Source organism: Vipera berus, assembly GCF_964194415.1.
Source record: "Vipera berus genome assembly, chromosome: 1".
NCBI lineage: Eukaryota > Metazoa > Chordata > Lepidosauria > Squamata > Viperidae > Vipera > Vipera berus.
Genome location: NC_138202.1, coordinates 3,428,704 through 3,448,125, shown reverse-complemented (window position 1 = coordinate 3,448,125; position 19,422 = coordinate 3,428,704).

The following is a 19,422-nucleotide window of genomic DNA, read 5'->3' as shown; positions in this document are numbered from 1 at the left end:
CCATCTTATACCAAAGAGAATCAAGAAAGACTTTATTTATTTATTTATTTATTATTTAAATTTATATACCGCCCTATTCCCGTAGGACTCAGGGCGGTTTACAGGGGAAATTAAAATACATAGCATACAAAATTAAAATCAGTTAAAACTATTAATTAAATTGCAGTCCCTGAAGTTAAACTAAAACCCAATTAAATTAAATTAATTGGCTCAGTCTGGGCAAAACAGCTCGAAGAACCAGGTTTTCAAGTCCCGGCAAAATGAGCGAAGGTCGGGGGCAGTCCTGAGTTCCGTGGGAAGTTGGTTAAATAGGGCCGGCGCGCCCACAGAGAACGCCCTTCCCCTGGGAATAACCCACCGGCATTCCTTAACCGGTGGTACCCTGAGAAGGCCCTCCCTGTGGGAGCACACAGTACGATGGGAAGTTGATGCCGGCAGCAGGTGTTCCCTTAGATAATCTGGACCCAAGCCATTTAGGGCTTTATAGGTCATTACCAGCACCTTGAATCTTCCCTTGACTTTCTTTCTCACCTGTTCTTCTTTCTCCATGGAATGCCACAGGTTTAGTTCCAGTTTCCAAGTCTTCAATCCCATCCTTAATGTCATGGGCAGGGATTGAAAGGAAAGCTTACCGATCATAGAAGTCATAGAATCACAGGGCTGGAAGGAAGCTTGGAGGCCTTCCAATCCAACCCCCTGCTCAAGGCAGATGTCCTTATACCATCCTAGACAAATGGTTGTCCAATCTTTTCTTGAAAGCCTCCAGTGATGGTGCAACCATAACTCCATTGTTCCATTGTTCCCTTGCTCTCACTATCAGGAAATTTCTCTTTCCAGACTGCATCTTTCTTGAATGGGTTTTCACCTGTTTACTGAGTTTCCACCTGTTGCTTCTTCTCTTCCCTTCAGGTACTTTGGGAAACAAATCCACCCCCTCATTTCCTCTGCTCAAGTATTGGAAGACAGCTATCATGGCTTCAAAAAACACTGGGAAAGGTCATTTATTTTCATAGGTTAGAGAAATAAGCTGGACATAACAGAACATGTTTTCATAGAAATAAACACAGAGACCACCAGTGAAATAGGATGGCAAGCCAGCTGGCTTGACAACCGCACAGGTAAAGAAGATCTTAGAAGAACCTGGCTAAGAAAAAAGTACAGAGAAGAGCAACTATGATGATTAAAGGCCTAGAGACTAAAACAGGAACTGGGTTTGGCTAGTCTAGAGAAAATAAGGAGTAGGGGGAGACATGATAGCAGTATTCCAGTATTTGAGGGGCTGCCACAAAGAAGGGGGGTGTTGTGATTCAGGGTCAGCCTGTGGGTTCGGCAGTTGGGTCGGACGACTCAGAGGAGGAGGGGGGTGTTGGAGAGCTTGCTGATGAGAGCCCTCAGCCAGGCCCCTCCCACCTGGTCACGACGGAGACCCAGCTGTGTGAGCCTGACAGCGTGAATGAAGATGACCCACAGCCGGCCCTGTTCAAGGATGCCCGACGCAGGAGGCAGTCAATCAGGAGTAAACAGAGGAAGGCAATGGGGCACCTCGGAAGGAGGCAGAGAGAAGCCACGCCCTGAACTGTATAAAAGGGGAATGCGTGGGAGGGCTGGTTTGCTGAAGGCAACCGCTTGATTAGTTCCTGTTTCATAGCTCCTGTTTCATGGTTGGTGTCTTGTTTTGCTCTGTTTTATGTTAATAAATTTGGCAGGCTTAATTCCAGCCTCTTGCCATTTGTAAAGGGGTTGTCCCTGCCTTTTCTGCAGGGCCGGTAGCAGGCTGGTACAGAACAGGGGGATCAACTTATTTTCCAAAGCACCTGAAGGCAAGACAAGAAACAATGGTGTGCTGGACCAACATGTAACCATTCGGCCAGAGCTTGTGTTTAGGAACTGTGTTAGTGTATTTAGCATTTACAGGATTAATGTTGTTTCATTGAGAGAACTGTATGTTCGAACACTTAGCATTTGAAGGGTTAAAGCTATTTCCTAAAGAGATGGTTTATGGGAGGCAGTCTAGTTTTTAGTAAATCCTATGTTTATGTAAAAGGGCCGCAGTGGCTCAGTGGGTTAGGACGCTGAGCTTGTCGATCAGAAGGTCAGCAGTTTGGTGGGTTGAATCCCGAGTGCCGTGTAGCAGAGTGGGCGCCTGTTACTCGTCCCAGCTTCTGCCAACCTAGCAGTTCGAAAGCACGTAAAAATGCAAGTAGAAAAATAGGGACCACTACGGTGGGAAGGTAACAGCGTTCCGTGCGCCTTTGGCGTCTAATCACGCCGGCCACATGACCACAGAGACGTCCTCGGACAAGCACTGGCTCTTCGGCTTTCAAACGGAGATGAGCACCGGCCCCTAGAGTCGGAAACGACTAGCATGCATGTGTGGGGGAACCTTTACCTTTACTTTATGTTTATCTAGTTAAGTGGATGGAGCTTCAAAGTTTATTGCAGGACATCTTGGGTGTGTGCCAGGGCTGTTGTTCTCCCTGCACGAACCCTAGCCCTGAGGCTGGGGGACAACAAGCTCAGTATCAACATGTAACCTTGCACACAATGGGAAAGTTCATCATTCTTTTACTATGCTGTCCCAAGCAGATTCCAGCAAAATTAAAATCAAAGTTTCATTTTATCCATCATAAGCACAAAATCCAGACGTGGTTTCCAAATGGAAGCAAAATTAGATATGAGCCATGGCAATGCAGGGATTAGAATGCAGTACTTCTGCATTCCTCCTTCTGCTGACTGCCGGCTGCCTGCAATTTGGCAGTTCAATCCTGACCAGCTCAAGGTTGACTCAGCCTTCCATCCTTCTGAGGTTGGTAAAATGAGGACCCAGATTGTTTGGGGGGGGCAATATGCTGACTCTGTAAATTGCTTAGAGAGGGCTGCAAAGCACTGTGAAGCGGTATATAAGTAAGTGCTGGTGGTAAGTGGGAAGGAAGGAAGGAAGGAAGGAAGGAAGGAAGGAAGGAAGGAAGGGAGGGAGGGAGGGAGGGAGGGAGGGAGGGAGGGAGGGAGGAAGGGAGGGAGGGAGGAAGGAAGGAAAGGCAGTGGTGGTGCAGTGGCTAGAATGCAGTATTACAGGCTAATACTGTTACCAGCTGTTTGATTCTGACCAGCTGAAGTTTGACTCAGCCATCTATCCTTCCGAGGTCAGTAAAATGAAGACCCAGATTGTTGGGGGGTGGGCAATATGCTGACTCTGTAAACTGCTCAGAGAAGGCTGCAAAGCACTGTGAAGCAGTATATAAGTCTAAGTGTTAATTCTATATGTTCTTTTCATTGAATAAAGCAATCATCAATTCAACCTTTTATATGGTATAGGGTTTCCTGCTTAAGGGGGGGTGGACTAGAAGACCTCCAAGGTCCCTTCTATTCTGACTGATTTCTACTTAACCAGCTTGTTTTTCTAACTTTAAGGTAGAGAAGAACCTAATGCTGGGAGAAGGAGAAGGAGAAGAAGAAGGAGAAGGAGAAGAGTCTAATGCTGGGAAAGGTTGAGGGCAAGAGAAGAAGGGGACGACAGAGAATGAGGTGGCTGGATGGAGTCACTGAAGCAGGAGGCGTGAGCCTAAATGGACTCCAGAAGATGGCAGAGGACAGGAAGGCCTGGAGGAACATTGTCCATGGGGTCACGATGAGTCGGACACGACTTCGCAGCTGACAACAAAGGTAGACATCTAGGGAGAAGAGCATCAGGAGAAAATTCCTCCATTGCCTGCAGCTGATCTGGCAAAGGGTGTCCTTGGAAGCAGCTTCAGCTAAGCATCTCCTGATGTTCCTCAGCTAATCTTCTCTTCTCCTCTTTCCCTTCCCCCCTCTCTCCCCCTCACCAGCCCCACAGTGCCATTGGGCGGCTTGCCCACCCCTCAAAGAGCCTTTGGTTCCATTGCACAGAGATCCCAATTTTTTACTCCTCTCATCTTATCAGTGGGATTTACCAGGCACAAAATAATCATCGCCACCACTACAAGCTATGTTTTTTTAAAAAAAGCGGGGTGGGGGCGGGGGTGCTACCTATACTTGCCAAAACAAACACAGAAAATGCAGAGCTGGCTGGTTCCTGCTCATATCTAATTTGCATTGGCCCCAAACTCAGCCAATCCATAAATCCAGAGATTGGGTTGAGCCCAGATCAATGAAATATTTTGGTTAAAGGGGAGGAAGGACTCCTGCCCAATTTGAAGAACCTGTACTCAACAGTTGCAAACACTTCTGATCGTCCCGGACTGAGGGAGGGAGGGGTCAACTTCCTGACAGTTAGAACAACTAACCAGTGGAACAACCTGCCTCCAGAAGTGGTGAATGCTCCAACACTGGAAGTTTTTAAGAAGAGACTGGACAGGCATTTGCTTGAAATGGTATAGGGTTTCCTGCCTGAGCAGGGGGTTGGACTAGATCACCTCTAAGGTCCCTTCCAACTTCTTCTTCTTCTTCTTCTTCTTCTTCTTCTTCTTCTTCTTCTTCTTCTTCTTCTTCTTCTTCTTCTTCTTCTTCTTCTTCTTCTTCTTCTTCTTCTTCTTCTTCTTCTTCTTCTTCTTCTTATTATTATTATTATTATTATTATTATTATTATTATTATTATTATTATTATTATTATTATTATTATTATTATTATTATTATTATTATTATTATTATTACTGCGCCTCCGCTTGCCTGTCTCCCCCACCCTCCCCACCCTCCGGTTGATGCTGCAAACCACACCGCTTCTCTCTCCCTACCGACACCCACCACCGACCACCTCAGCCACTTTCGGCCCGTCGCCTCTTCCCAAGACCCAGAGGCTTCCGCGAGAGCAGCCTCGAATCCCCTCTGGCCACCTCCTGCCTTTCCCTTCTCGGCTCTGAAGCGGAATTTTCTGCGAGGGATGGATGGACCTCGGGCGCCGAACTGGCCCTTCTGGGGGTTTCAGGCGCTGCCCAGGACCTCCACCTTCCGGCAGAACTAAGGAGAAAGGACGGTGAGAACAATTGATCGGTGGGACAACCCGCCTCCAGAACTTGTGAAGGTTGCGAAACTTTCTGGGATGGACCTGAAAGAAAACCCGACCGGGGACGACCCCACCACAGGGGTCTACCTCGAGACTCCGACTCGGGGAAGAGACACGAAGCTCGGCCGGGGATGGAGAAGCCCCCTTGCAGCTCGAACGGAGGACGGGGGTGGGGGCTCTCTCCCCCTCCCGTAAGAAGACTCCGAGGCTCATTCCGGTCCCCATCGCTCCCGGGGAAGAGGGCGATGGGAGTTGGAGTGCCACACGCGAGGACCCATCTCTTCCCTCCTTCCCCATCTTCCCCTCTTGCCACTCCTGCTTGCGCCCAAGCCAGCAAAGGATGCGCGCCAGGGAGCTCCCGTTTCTAACCACCCCCAAAGTGAGACGCTCGAGGCTGGCGCCCCAACTTCCCCAGTAAGAAAAGGGGGGGGTAGCAGAATTAGGGCCCCGGTGCCCGAACTGATGCTCTCTGGGGAATCCAAGTGCATCTCGCCTACCTTCTCCGTGGCGATGCCAAACCGTCCACCTTTGCTGCCCTCGTCGCCTGCTCCTTCAGCTGCTCTGTGCACGGGTCCGATCCTGGGAAGGAGAGACGTCGATTGTCCTCGGAGGGGTGGAGCCCAACGGGGGCGGGCCGCATAGCCTCTGAGCCTAGGCAAAGTGCCCAGGGACCTAGAAGGGCAGGGACGCGTCCTGAAACTTAAGGACTCTGCAAACGGACACCCGCCGCCTCTGAGAACGTGCAGAGGGCGAAACGTGAAAGAAGTATCTTCGCATGGTTCTGTCCATCGTCTGTCCGATGTCCACGCGTTTTTCTTCGCTTTTTCGCCGGTTCTCTTCCAGCTAGAAGCAAAGCCTTGTCATTTGCATCTGTGTGGCCTCGGATGTCCTTCACGAAATGATTTCCAACTTGGCCCACTTCGGTGGGGCGCTTTCAAGAGACAGCCTCCCTGTCAGTTCTCTTTCCCCCCCACCCAGCTCCAGACATGTCCATGTTTCAACCTCTTCCCTAGACTATAGAATGATAGGGCGGGAAGGGACCTTGAAGGTCTTCTAGTCCAGCCTCCTGCCATCCTGGTCAAATGGTTGTCCGGACTATTTCTGAAAACCTGCAGTGATGGAGCAGCCTCAACTTCTGGAGACGAGCCGTTTTACCAGAATAGAATAGAATAGAATAGAATAGAATAGAATAGAATAGAATAGAATAGAATAGAATAGAATAGAATAGAATAGAATAGAATAGAATAGAATAGAATAGAATAGAATAGAATAGAATAGGAATAGGAATAGTAGTTATTATTATTGTTATTGTTATTGTTATTATTATTTGGAAGGGACCTTGGAGGTCATCTAGTCCAACCCCCTGCTCAAGCAGGAAACATTTCAGGCAATTGGCTGGCCAGTCTCTTCTTAAAAACTTCCAGTGTTGGAGCATTCACCACTTCTGGAGGCAGGTTGTTCCACTGGTTAATTGTTCTAACTGTCAGGAAGTTTCTCCTTAATTCTAGGTTGCTTCTCTCCTTGACTAGTTTCCATCCGTTGCTTCTTGTCCTGCTTTCAGGTGCTTTGGAGAATAGCTTGACTCCCTCTTCTTTGTGGCAGCCCTCAGCAACCATTCCCTATATGTTTTAGCCTCCAGTCCCCCAATCATCTTTGTTGCTCTTCTCTGCACCCTTTCTAGAATCTCAACATCTTTTTTACATCGTGGTGACCAAAACTGGATGCAGTATTCCAGGTGTGGCCTTACCAAGGCATTGTAAAGTGGTATTAGTACTTCTCGTGATCTTGATTCTATCCCTCTGTTAATGCAGCCTAGCATTGTGTTGGCTTTTTTTGGTAGCTGCAGAACACTGCTGGCTCATATTGAAGTCACTGTCTACTAGGACTCCGAGATCCCTCTCATAGTTACTACTATTGAGCAAGGTACCACCTATACTATACCTGTGCATTTGACTTTTCCTGCTTAAATGTAGAACCTTACTTTTTTCACCACTGAATTTCATTTTGTTAGATAGCGCCCAGTGTTTAAGTCTGTCCAGATTTTCCTGCATTTTAAGCCTATCTTCTGGACTGTTGGCTATTCCTGCCAGCTTGGTGTCGTCTGCAAATTTGATGAGTTCCCCATCTATCCCCTCATCCAAATCGTTGATGAAGATATTGAAGAGCACTGGGCCCAGAACAGAGCCCTGGGGCACCCCACTACACACTTCCTTCCATGTAGATGCAGTTCCATTGAGGACCACACGCTGAGTATGGCCTGTCAGCCAGCTACGAATCCATCTGGTGGTGATGCTATCTAACCCATATTTTTCTATCTTATCAAGTAGTAGGTTGTGATCTACTTTATCAAATGCCTTACTGAAGTCCAAGTAAATTATATCTACAGCATTCCTCTGGTCCACTAGTTTTGTCACTTGGTCAAAGAATGCAATAAGATTTGTCTGGCATGATCTGTTTTTGACAAACCCATGTTGACTTTTAGTGATGACTTTGTTTGCATCAAGGTGTTCGCTGATTTGTTGTTTGATTATCTTTTCCAGAATCTTCCCAGGTATTGTTCTGTACCAGCCTGCTACCGGCCCTGCAGAAAAGGCAGGGACAACCCCTTTACAAACGGCAAGAGGCTGGAATTAAGCCTGCCAAATTTATTAACATAAAACAGCAAAACAAGACACCAACCATGAAACAGGAGCTATGAAACAGGAACTAATCAAGCGGTTGCCTTCAGCAAACCAGCCCTCCCACACATTCCCCTTTTATACAGTTCAGGGCGTGGCTTCTCTCTGCCTCCTTCCGAGGTGCCCCATTGCCTTCCTCTGTTTACTCCTGATTGACTGCCTCCTTCGTTGGGCGTCCTTGAACAGGGCCAGCTGTGGGTCATCTTCATCCACGCTGTCAGGGTCACACAGCTGGGTCTCCGTCGTGACCAGGTGGAAGGGGCCTGGCTGAAGGCTCTCATCAGCAAGATCTTCAACCCCCTCAGCAAGCTCTTCAACACCCCCTCCTCCTCTGAGTCATCCGACCCAACTGCCGAACCCACAGGCTGACCCTGAATCACAACAGGTATTGAGGCTGATAGGTCTGTAGTTTCCTGGATCTATTTTTTTCCCTTTTTTGAAGATGGGAACTACATCAGCTCTCTTCCAGTCCTCTGGTAGATTCCCAGTGCTCCAGGATCTTTGAAAAATATAGTTCAGTGGTTCTTTTTTTATTGAAAAGTTTTACAATAGATTTTTAAATACAAAAAACCCCCCTCCTCCCACTCCCCTCTCCCCAACCCCTCCCTACCCTACCCTCCCCCCTCCCCGACTTCCCAGAACCAGTGGTTCTGAAATCATGTCTGCCAGTTCCTTGAGAACTTTGGGATGTAATCCATCTGGTCCTGGTGATTTGAACTCGTCTAGGCTGGACAGATGCTCACTTACCATTTTCTTGCCTATCTTAACTTGCGTTTCTATTCTGTTTTTATGACACTGGTTTGGGTAGGTTGGACTGTTTTTTCCCTTTGTGTAAAGACATATGCAAAAAATGAGTTAAATAGTTCTGCTTTCTCCCTGTTGCTTGTCACCTTCTTACCACTTTCCCCCACTAATGAACCAATCATTTCCTTAACTTTTTTCTTGTTTTTTTATATGTTGAAAGAAGCTTTTTTTGTTATTTTTGACTTTGGTCTCAAGCCTTAGTTAATTTTGAGCCTTAGCTTTCCTCACTTCATCTTTGCAGGCACGGGCTGTTTGCTGATATTCTGCCTTAGTTATGTGCCCCTCTTTCCACTTCTAATACTTGTCCTTTTTAGCTTTCAATTTATCAGAGAGTTCTTTATGCAGCCATGCTGGTTTCTTTTGAGAGCTGTTATTTTTTTTCTTTGTTGGTATTGTGCTAGACTGGGCCTTTATTATCTCACTTTTCAAAATTTCCCAAGCTTCTTGAGTTGTTTTCCCCTTTAGGATTCTTATCCATGGAATTCTTCTCAAGGTCTCTCTAAGTTTATTGAAATTAGCTCCTTTAAAGTCCAAGACTCTAGTTTGGCTGTGTTCTATTGCTTGGGCCTCCAGAATGTTGAATTCCAATATTGCATGATCACTTCCCCCCAAGGTTCCTGTGGCTTTGACACTTTCTATCATTTCGTCTCTTTTAGTGAGAATTAAATCCAATATGGCTAATCCCCTAGTTCCCTTCTCTACTTTTTGGGAGAGAAAGTTGACTGCTAGGTTTGTCAGGAATCTGTTTGTTCTTCCACTTGGCGCAGAGTTTGTCTCAAGGTTGATATGAGGGTAATTAAAGTCCCCCACTACTATTGTGATATGATTCCTACATACCTTAGTTAGCTGACTAGCAAAAAGTTCATCTTTTTCCTCTGCTTAGTTGGGCGGTCTATAGTATACACCTATGGCAATGTCATTTTTTTCTCCCTTTTATATTGACCCAAATGCATTCCAGTTTACAGTTTTCATCATTGTTGTGCTCTGTTTCTGTAGAGATAAAGTGATTTCTTATATAGAGAGCAACTCCACCTCCTCTTTTGTTTAGTCTGTTTCTTTTAAATAGTTTAAATCCCTCTACCTGTGTGTTCCATTTGTGGGTTTCTTCCCACCATGTTTCCATAATGGCAACAATATCATATCCGCCCTCATTTACCTGAGGAAGTTGGAAGGGACCTTGGAGGTCATCTCTATTTCTTAGGTTAAATGGTATAGATGCCCTGCTATAGAAGGTTTGCAGTTGTCTAATATTTGGCAATAGAATTCCAGAGCACCAGGAATGCCAGAATAATTGCTGACAAGGTTGTGTCATGAGCTCTAGACTAGCTTATACCATCTCCCTAGTGCAGGGGTCAGCAACCTGAAAAAGGAAAAGAGCCACTGGGAACCGGTTCCATCACACACACAAAAAAGTGGGGGCTGCGTGCGTGCGTCCATGCACGCTCATGCGCAAAAAACATTTTGCGCAAGCACAATTTTTTTTCTTGTGCATGCGTGGATGCAGGGCGCGGAAGTCCGGAGACCTGCCGACGTTTGGGGAGGTTTGGGGAGGCGCGCACCTCCCCAAACCTCCCCAAACTTCGGCAGGTCTCCGGACGGCAGTGGCTTGGGAGAGGTGCGCGCGATCCCGGAAGCACCAAAGCCTCGGCCGCGCACAAGTCCTCGGTAAGTTTTTTGTTGACTGGAGTATAAGCCGAAGTGGAATTTTTCAGCCCAAAAAGTGGGCTGAAAAATTCGGCTTATACTCAAGTATATACGGTATATTTAATCCAGTGAAGAGAAGGACTAGGGGTGGCATGATGGCAGTCTTCCAATATCTCGGGAGTTGCAACAAAGAAGAGGGAGTCAAGCTATTCTTCAAAGCACCTGAAGGCAGGACAAGAAGCAATGGATGAAAAGTAATTAAGGAGAGAACCAAACTAGAAGTAAAGAGAAATTTGCTGATGTAAGAACAACTAACCAGTAGAATAGCTTGCCTTCAGAAGTTGTGGGTGCTTCAACACTGGAAACTTTTAAGAAGAGACTAGATAGCCACTTTTCTGGAATGCTAGAGGATCTCTTGCCTCAAGATCCCTTCCAACTCCTCTGTTATTCCAAAATCCCCTTAGGAAGAGTTTAAGCTTAAACCTCATTAAAGGTTTATGGAACAAATCAATGTTCCTCTTTCAAAATCTTGCCAAGATATCTCTGTGAGTTCACGGTGTACTTTGCAATGAAGGTGTTTTCTCCACCTGCCCTCTGAATGGGTGAATTGCAAGCTGAAGCAGTATCCTGAGGCTTGTCCTTGGCTGTTCCCATTACTATTCTGAGTAAGCTCTTGAGCAACTGCTTTGGGGAGTGGCTCTGTTACCCATTTAGTTACATGGTTTTCCATTGCAGCCTTAAGTCCATCAATTTTCTGATCAACACCTCGCAGCCAATCAGAAATTGCATTCGCCCTTTTTGCAAGTAAGGTAGTTCTTAGTAACCGGGTTCACATCTGTCTTTAAATTATTTGCAATTTCAAAGGTCTTCTCCCCTCTGTCTCCTACAAAAGCCTTTTCTTTGCTAGAAGAGAAATCATCAACTTCCCAATCAAATCTACTGGGGAATATTGCAAGGGCAGAAGAGGAAAGGGAAGGCGACTTACACTGGAGTAAATCAGTTTCAGCTATCTGGGGGTGCTGTAGTAGGTTAGGAATGCATGAAATTTTCTCTTTAATTCCCTGCAAGAGTTAAGAGCTGACTGCAATGTTGTCACTTAGCGGCCATGTTACTAGGCCCTCCCCCGCCCCCCCCTTTGGATGTCTGCTTAGGATTTCTGTGCAGTTGTGTGCAGATTCAAAGTGAAACAACAATGGTGAATGTGGTAGTTGCAGAATTTTGGATGCTCTACCCATTTTGTAAACCCCACCACTTCTCTCCAAGGGTCACTTTACTTTAGGATGTGTGGACATTTAATGAAATGCATTCTTCCTTCAAGCCACACAGTCTTTCCTCACCCATAGGTTGTCTGCAACCTCACACCTAGGAGAGTCTCTCCTGTGCTTGTGGGTCAGTAAGGGGTTCTGCTTTCTTTGAATGGTTTAAAAAGTCTTCGGCATATTGTGGTTTTCCTTTCTTTATATGGGACCAGGGAGAAAGACCTTCCTTCTGGGTGATTGCACAAGCAATACTAAGCCTACTTTATACTAAGTCTACATTAACAGAATATTTCAAATCTGAGAGCACAAATTCCCCATTGCCACTTTTACTTCCTTTGATCAATTAGGACTTGTCCTTCCTAAGTTTCAATGTTGTCTCTGCTGACTTGTGGCAGAGTTTAATTCTATTAAATTCACCAACCTTCTGTTAAAAATTAGTCCTTTGCCCCCTCTAGTGGCTAGTGTTGAAATAATACTTAAATAAAAAGGAAAAGAGAATGCCCATGAGAATGTTTTGATAAAAATTACCACAGACTTGTGGAGAGAAGGCCGCCCTCTGCTGGCCATGCCAAGCTGACTACATTTCTTAGGTCTCAATTTTTCTATCAAATAGCCTGATTCATCTGAAAATAGATTTTACTCACACTAATGGACAGGCAACTAGAAAATCCTGAAATTTGTATATACAAGAACTGAATAGAATAGATATCTTTATTGTTATTGTGTAACTCACAATTAAATTAAGTACTATCTTCAGTGCCCACTACATACAAGTAAAAACAACAAATAAGAACAGATATTATATACACATATCTGTAGAGATGGAGGTTAAGGATATGAATGGAGTGTGCACAGAAAACTGCCTGCCTTGGTATCCTGATATCCGCATGTCTATGTTGTTGTTGTTGTTGTTAGCTCGATGTCGTGTCCGACCCATCGTGACCCTATGGACAACATTCCTCCAGGCCTTCCTTTTCTCTACCATCTTCTGGAGTCCATTTAACCTCACACCTACTGCTTCAGTGACTCCATCCAGCCACCTCATTCTCTGTCATCCCCTTCTTCTCTTGCCCTCCATCTTTCCCAGCATTAGGCTCTTCTCCAGTGAGTCCTTCCTTCTCATTAGGTGGCCAAAGTATTGGAGTTTTAGCTTCAGGATCTGGCCTTCTAAAGAGCAGTCAGGGTTGATCTCCTCTAGGACTGACCGGTTTGATCGCCTTGTAGTCCAAGGGAGTCGCAGGAGTCTTCTCCAACACCAGAGCTCAAAGGCCTCAATTCTTTGGCGCTCAGCCTTTCTTATGGTCCAACTTTCACTGACATACATTGTAACTGGGAAGACCATAGCCTTGACTATATGCACTTTTGTTGACAGGGTGATGTCTCTGCTTTTTAGTGTGCTGTCTAGATTTGCCATGGCTTTCCTCCCAAGGAGCAAGCGTCTTTTAATTTCTTGGCTACAGTCCCCATCTGCAGTGATCTTGGAGCCCAGGAAAATAAAATCTGTCACTACCTCCATTTCTTCCCCATCTATTTGCCGGGAATTGAGAGGGCTGGATGCCATGATCTTGGTTTTCTTACTGTTAAGTTTCAACGCAAGTTTGGCACTCTCCTTCTTTACCCGCAACAAGAGGCTCTTTAGTTCTTCACTTTCTGCCATTAGAGTGGTATCATGTCTATGATATGTCATAGCATGTCTATGAGCTTATTCCAATTAGCATTGCCAAGGACTGCCAAGAACCAGATAGAAAAGAGAGACTCTGCCCTGGCTAGGATGTTCGGATGTTCTTTAAGATTGACTAGGGAGTACACCAATAAACAATGCATTTGCTGTGCATTATTTCCTGCTTGTTAAAACTGTATAAATACAATAAACTCCGCGTAGGCAGACAGACATTTTGGGACACCCTGCGATGACTGGTCTCTGAATCCCACATTTTGGCACCCAAACAGGGACAATAAATCTTTAAAAACAAACCAACAAAAAGAGATTTGGAATAGGGACTTTCCTCTGGGAGAGCAACTTTCAACATACTTACCTTCATCTGGAATAGACCCCAAGGTGCACCTTCGTCCTAAGGGACCCCTCAGAGGTAAGTATGGGTTGCAATCTATCTCACCAACAGCAGCAGCATGTAGAGGAACTTCACTTCCTGCTACAAAAGTCAGGGCTTAAAGCACCTGAGGCAGAGATAAAGAAGCTCGTTGGAGAGATAGGGAAACATTGTCCTTGGTATCCGGAACGCGGGACGCTCCGTTTACAGGACTGGGTAAAGATAGGGCATATTTTACATCTTGAACCCTGGGCTCCAGTTCAGATATTACATCTATGGTTTCAATGCCGTCAAGCAGTGGAAAAATTTGGCTCTTATGCTTTGGCAGGACAACAATTGATCACAAAACCTCCACCTGATTATGATAAAATAAAAAATTTCCCCCTTAAATTATCTTTTTTTAAAAATTATCTTTAATTGAACCTTCAGCTCCTCATGAAGAGGTTAATTCTTCTGCTTCTTCACAGCCATTGTATACCCCCATGAGGCAAATTTTAGAGGAACAATTAGCAAAAGGCAGGGAATGTAGAAGAAATTGCTGACGGGTCTGGTCCCTTTGCTTCAGTTGATGCTCAAGTTGTTTTACCAGCTGCTACTTTACAGGTTTCTTACCAAGCATTTGGAAAAGTACCTGTTTCTGGCAAACCTCATCAAGCCTTCTCTAACATCAGGCAGAAGGCTACTGAGCCGTATCCTGATTTTGTTAAAGATGACAGGATATACTCTGACCGGGCAGAGTCTGACGATCAGGACGCGGGCGGTCTTGTCGATATTACCTGGGAGGAGTTTGATTCTGTGACTCCGGAGGAAGTGGACAGGATTGTGGGGAGGCTGAGCTCCACCACATGTTTATTGGACCCGTGCCCTTCCTGGCTGGTTTATGCGGCTCGGGAGGGGACACGAGGCTGGTTCCAGGCGGTTATATCTGCCTCTTTGAGTGAGGGCAGTTTCCCTGCCATCTTGAAGGAGGCGTGGTGAGACCTCTCCTCAAGAAGCCTGCCTTGGACCCAGCTGTGTTAAATAACTTTTGTCCGGTCTCCAACCTTCGCTTTCTTGCGAAGGTTGTTGAGAGTGTGGTGGCGCATCAGCTCCCTCTGGTCCTGGATGAAGCAGATTATCTAGACCCGTACCAATCGGGTTTCAGGCCCAGGTACAGCACGGAGATGGCATTGGTCGCTCTGGTGAATGATCTCTGGAGGGCCCGGGACAAGGGACATTCCTCTGTCCTAGTCCTATTAGACCTCTCAGCGGCGTTCGATACCATCGACCATGGTATCCTGCTGTGGCGTCTCAGGGGATTGGGAGTGGGAGGCAGTGGTTCTCCTCCTATCTCCTGGGACGTTCACAGTCGGTGTTGGCAGGGGGGCAGAGGTCGACCTCGAGGCCTCTCGTTTGTGGAGTTCCTCAGGGGTCGGTCCTCTCGCCTCTCCTGTTCAACATCTACATGAAACCGCTGGGTGAGATCATTCGTGGTTTTGGAGTTGGGTATCATCAATATGCTGATGATACCCAGCTTTTTATTTCGACCCCAAACCACCCCAGTGATGCCCTCGACGTGATGTCCCGTTACCTGGAAGCGGTTCGGGTCTTGATGGGGAGGAACAGACTTCAACTCAACCCCGACAAGACTGAGTGGCTGTGCATCCCGGCATCCCGGGATATTCAGAATATTCCATCTCTTTCTATGGGGGGTGAGCTATTACCCCCCCATAGATAGGGCTCGCAACTTGGGAGTCCTCCTAGATTCACGGCTTACTTTGGAAGATCACATGGTGGCCGTGACTAGGGGGGCCTTTGCCCAGGTTCACCTGGTGCGCCAGTTGCGGCCCTATCTAGACCGGGATGCCCTGTGTACGGTCACTCTTGCGCTTGTGACCTCTCGTTTGGACTACTGCAACGCTCTCTACATGAGGCTGCCCTTGAGGACCACTCGGAAGCTCCAACTGGTACAGAATGCAGCCGCGAGAGTTGTGTTGGGAGTCTCCCGATACTCCCATGTTACACCTCTGCTCCGTGAGCTGCATTGGCTCCCAGTTGTCTTCCAGGTGAGATTCAAGGTACTGGTAATGGTGTTTAAGGCCCTACATGGCATGGGTCTGGAGTACCTTAGGGAGCACCTGCTGCCGGCATCAACTTCCCTCCGCCCTGTGCGTTCCCACAGCGAGGGCCTCCTCAGGGTGCCACCAATCAGAGAATGTCGTTTGGTGGCCCCCAGGGGGAGGTCATTCTCTGTGGGCGCCCCGGATTTATGGAATCGGTTGCCGGTCGAGCTCCGGATGGCGCCCGACCTTCGCTCCTTCCGACGCGATCTGAAGACGCATTTATTTGAACAAGCCGGCTTGGCCTGATAGGGGATGGGTTGGGTTTTTACTGTTGTTTTTAATATATGTATTTACTGTTTTAGCTTGGGCATATGTTTAATTCTTTTTAACTTTTGTATTTTTGTATTTTTTATATGTTTGCCCTGTTCACCGCCCTGAGTCCTTCAGGAGAAGGGCGGTATATAAATAAAATTATTATTATTATTATTATTATTATTATTATTATTATTATTATTATTATTATTATTATTATTATTATTATTATTATTATTATTATTATTATTATTATAGGAGCAGCCTTTTATCAAACCAATTTATTGGCAGCCACTTAATTGCAAGGTAGCAAGCCTCAAGGAAAGTGTTATAACTGTGGAAAACCCAGTCATTTTAAAAGGGAATGTCAAAATCCAGGGGGGCATGTCTGCAGCATCTCGCAGCCCTTTCTATCAGAGGTTGAAACCAAAAGCAAGTTTTTTTCTGTCTTTTTCTTTTAATCTGGCTCTTTGGACTATTTGATTCTTTTGTCGGAGGTGAGGACACTTCCCACTTCACACCTACAAAAGATCCCAGGTTCAATATTCCTTTTAGTCTTTCCCCACTGTCTTTTGAAGTTGGTGGGATAAATTGTAAGTAACCATAAAAGGTCCTCTCCTTTTAATTAAAAGGGAAGGTCTGTTTGGCCTCAAACTCCAAATTGATGTGTGTTTTGTTTTGCTATATACTTATATTTGTACATTTGGAACTTTAAGCTTGGACTTGGAATGGTGAGAAAAATGGGAGATGGTTAAAGGGTCCTATAAAACCCTGTTTGGTTGGAATCACCTCCTGATTTTTGTCGCTTCTTGCAGGACAAGCCATATGTCCAAATGAATGTTGTTTTACTAGTATCTGTGTATATATGTCTGTCTATGTTGTTCTGTGTTATTCCAAGACTTGGAAGAGGTTCTAAATCCCCTCTGATAACAATAAACAAAAAGGCCTTATTTAAAAACAAACAAACAAACAAAAAGAGATTTGGAACAAGGAGCTCATTGGCTTGTAAACAGCTCCCTGAAATTATAATAATAGTGATTGGTTTGCCTGGAGAAAGTCTGAAATGAAATTTTTGTTTGTGAAATTGTTTATGCCGGCAGTTGGAATGGACGTGAATGAGTTAATTTGCTGATGTGTAAGTGTGTGTGTTAGCCCTAAAACACCTACCATCCCCACCTCCGTCCCAGGCTGTGAAAGGAACAGTAAATTGCTGATTTTATTGTTGTAAGTGTTTGCATGAGAAGAGTTTTATGGGGGATCTGTGAGTGAATTTATGGAAAATGCATGTGAACGAGAGCAAGCTATTTATTTTTTTTAGTGGTGAGATTTTTGTAAAATTCCTTTTACCTTTTCTTTCCCCCCTCCAATCTCTTTCCCTCCCCCTCCCCGCTTTGTTACTTTAAGAATGAGAGAGAGAGAGAGAGAGAGAGAGAGAGAGAAGGGGGCAGGGCTGGTCGTTTTAACTGTTTTTTTTCTCTGCTTAGAATTCTGGTCTGAGGAAGGGGGGGTGGATGTGAAATTTAATACCCACTCTTGCAGTTTCAGCTTGCAGTTGTTTTTTTTTCCTGGAAGGAGGAGACAGTAGTTGTTGGACAATTCTTTTTGAAATCTTTTGAGTTTTAAAAGAAATTACTCTGCATTGTTTTGTTTAGATTTGTAAGTTTTAACCTACTTGACGGAAGTTTGTTTCCATCTGATTGGAATCTGATTTTCAATTTTATTTTCAGAATAACCTATCTCTTCAGTGTGCTTTAACTGACTATGTGGGCTGTATTGCATATCATTTGCCTAAAGATCCTTGGCTTGTGTGTTTAATGACTTCTTCCTTTCCTGTCCGCCCATTGCTTTCATCTTCTCCACTTTTGCAAGCTCTGACTGTTTTTTCAGATGGAGGGCGAATGAGAGGAGCGATTGCTTACAAGGATTCTCAGGATGATACATGGAAGGTGTCCTACACTGCAATACAGTCGTCTCCGCAACACTCAGAATTGTCTGCTGCTATTTTAGCCTTTTATACCTTTTCTCAACAGCCTTTTAATTTAATCTCTGACTCTCATTATGTGTGTCAACTTATTTTTAATCTTCCAGGTGCTTACATTACACCCAGGATTGACTCCAATCTCATGGCTTTGTTTTTAACTTTGCAGCAACTACTACAAGACTGAAAGCATTTATAGTTTGTTTCTCACATACGCAGTCACTCTTTTTTCCATCAAAATGCCAGGGGGCTGGCACAAGCTTGCCATATTCCACTTGACCAAGCCAAGCAAATTGTTTCATCCTGTCCCCAATGTTCTGGGGCATCCCCCTCAGAGGACATGGGAGTTAATCCCCGTCGTTTTGCCTCTAATCAACTATGGCAAATGGATGTCACCCATGTTCACTCCTTGGCTCCCTGGAAATATATTCATTTATCTATTGATACCTATTCAGGAGCACTTTGGGCCACACCTCAACAAAGGGAAACGGCTAATCATGTTATTTCTCATCTTTTTTTCAGCCATTACTGCCTTGGGTAAACCCTCCTCTTTAAAAACTGATAACGGCCCGGCCTAAATAAATAAATATTCTTCATGGGCCTTTTTGTAATTTTGTACAACCTGGAATATTGTTCTTACTCATGGGCTACCCTACAATTTCACAGGTCAAGCCATCGTGGAGTGTGCTAATCGGTCCTTTAAGGACTGTTTTCACAAATAAAAAAGGAGGGATCTCAGGTACCCAATTTGTCGTGAGTAACACAACAGGTTAAAAAAGTATTATTTACCTTAAATCAATTGAATGTCTCTCTTCAAAATTCGACCACTTATCAGAGACACTTTCAACAGAAAACAAGTTTGCCTGCCCCTCTAGTATATTATCGGGCATTACCAGACAAAACATGGTTAGGGCCGGTCCTTCTGATTACTTGGGGAGGAGGATATGCTGCTGTGCTTGCTCCTACTGGACCCTTGTGGATTCCAGCACGTTGTGTTCTCCCAGCTAAGGATGTCGTGGCACCAGTCCCCGAATCTGGTTTCAGAAATGGCCAAAATGATTCTACAGACGGCACAGCGGTCAATATCTCGCTGGACCAGCCGTCCAGTAATGCGGGGAGATATGAAAAACCTGACCACCAAAGCACAGGCAGTGTTGCAACAGCAGCATGTGGAGCAACCCCCCCCCCCAAGAATTTATGCACTGCCATTTTTGTGGTTTTAACTGCCAATTCCTTCTAATGCTCCATTAGAATTGGTTTTTGCTGATATAATTGGCCCAATGAAACCAAGTTAAGGGGGGGGGGCTTGCTACATATTAAGCATACTAGGTCATTATGGCAGATATGGTTTTTGTTACCTCCTAAAATCTAAAGCAGAAACTGTACAAAAAGTTTCTGATTGGCTTAGGTTCGCTGAAAGAAAGACACAATTAAAAGTGAAATGTATTATCAGAGATAATGGAACTGAGTTTACTAACAAAGGATTCGCTGTTTTGTTAGTGTCTGTAGGGATAGAGCACAGACGTTCGGCTCCCTACAGGCCACAACATAATTCTTTTGTAGAGAGGCGTGGCCAAACACTGCAGGCTATGGTTAGAGCTATGCTAGAGGATTCTGGTTTGCCGAATGGTGTGTGGGGGGAAGCAGCTATTTGTGCTAATCATGTATTAAA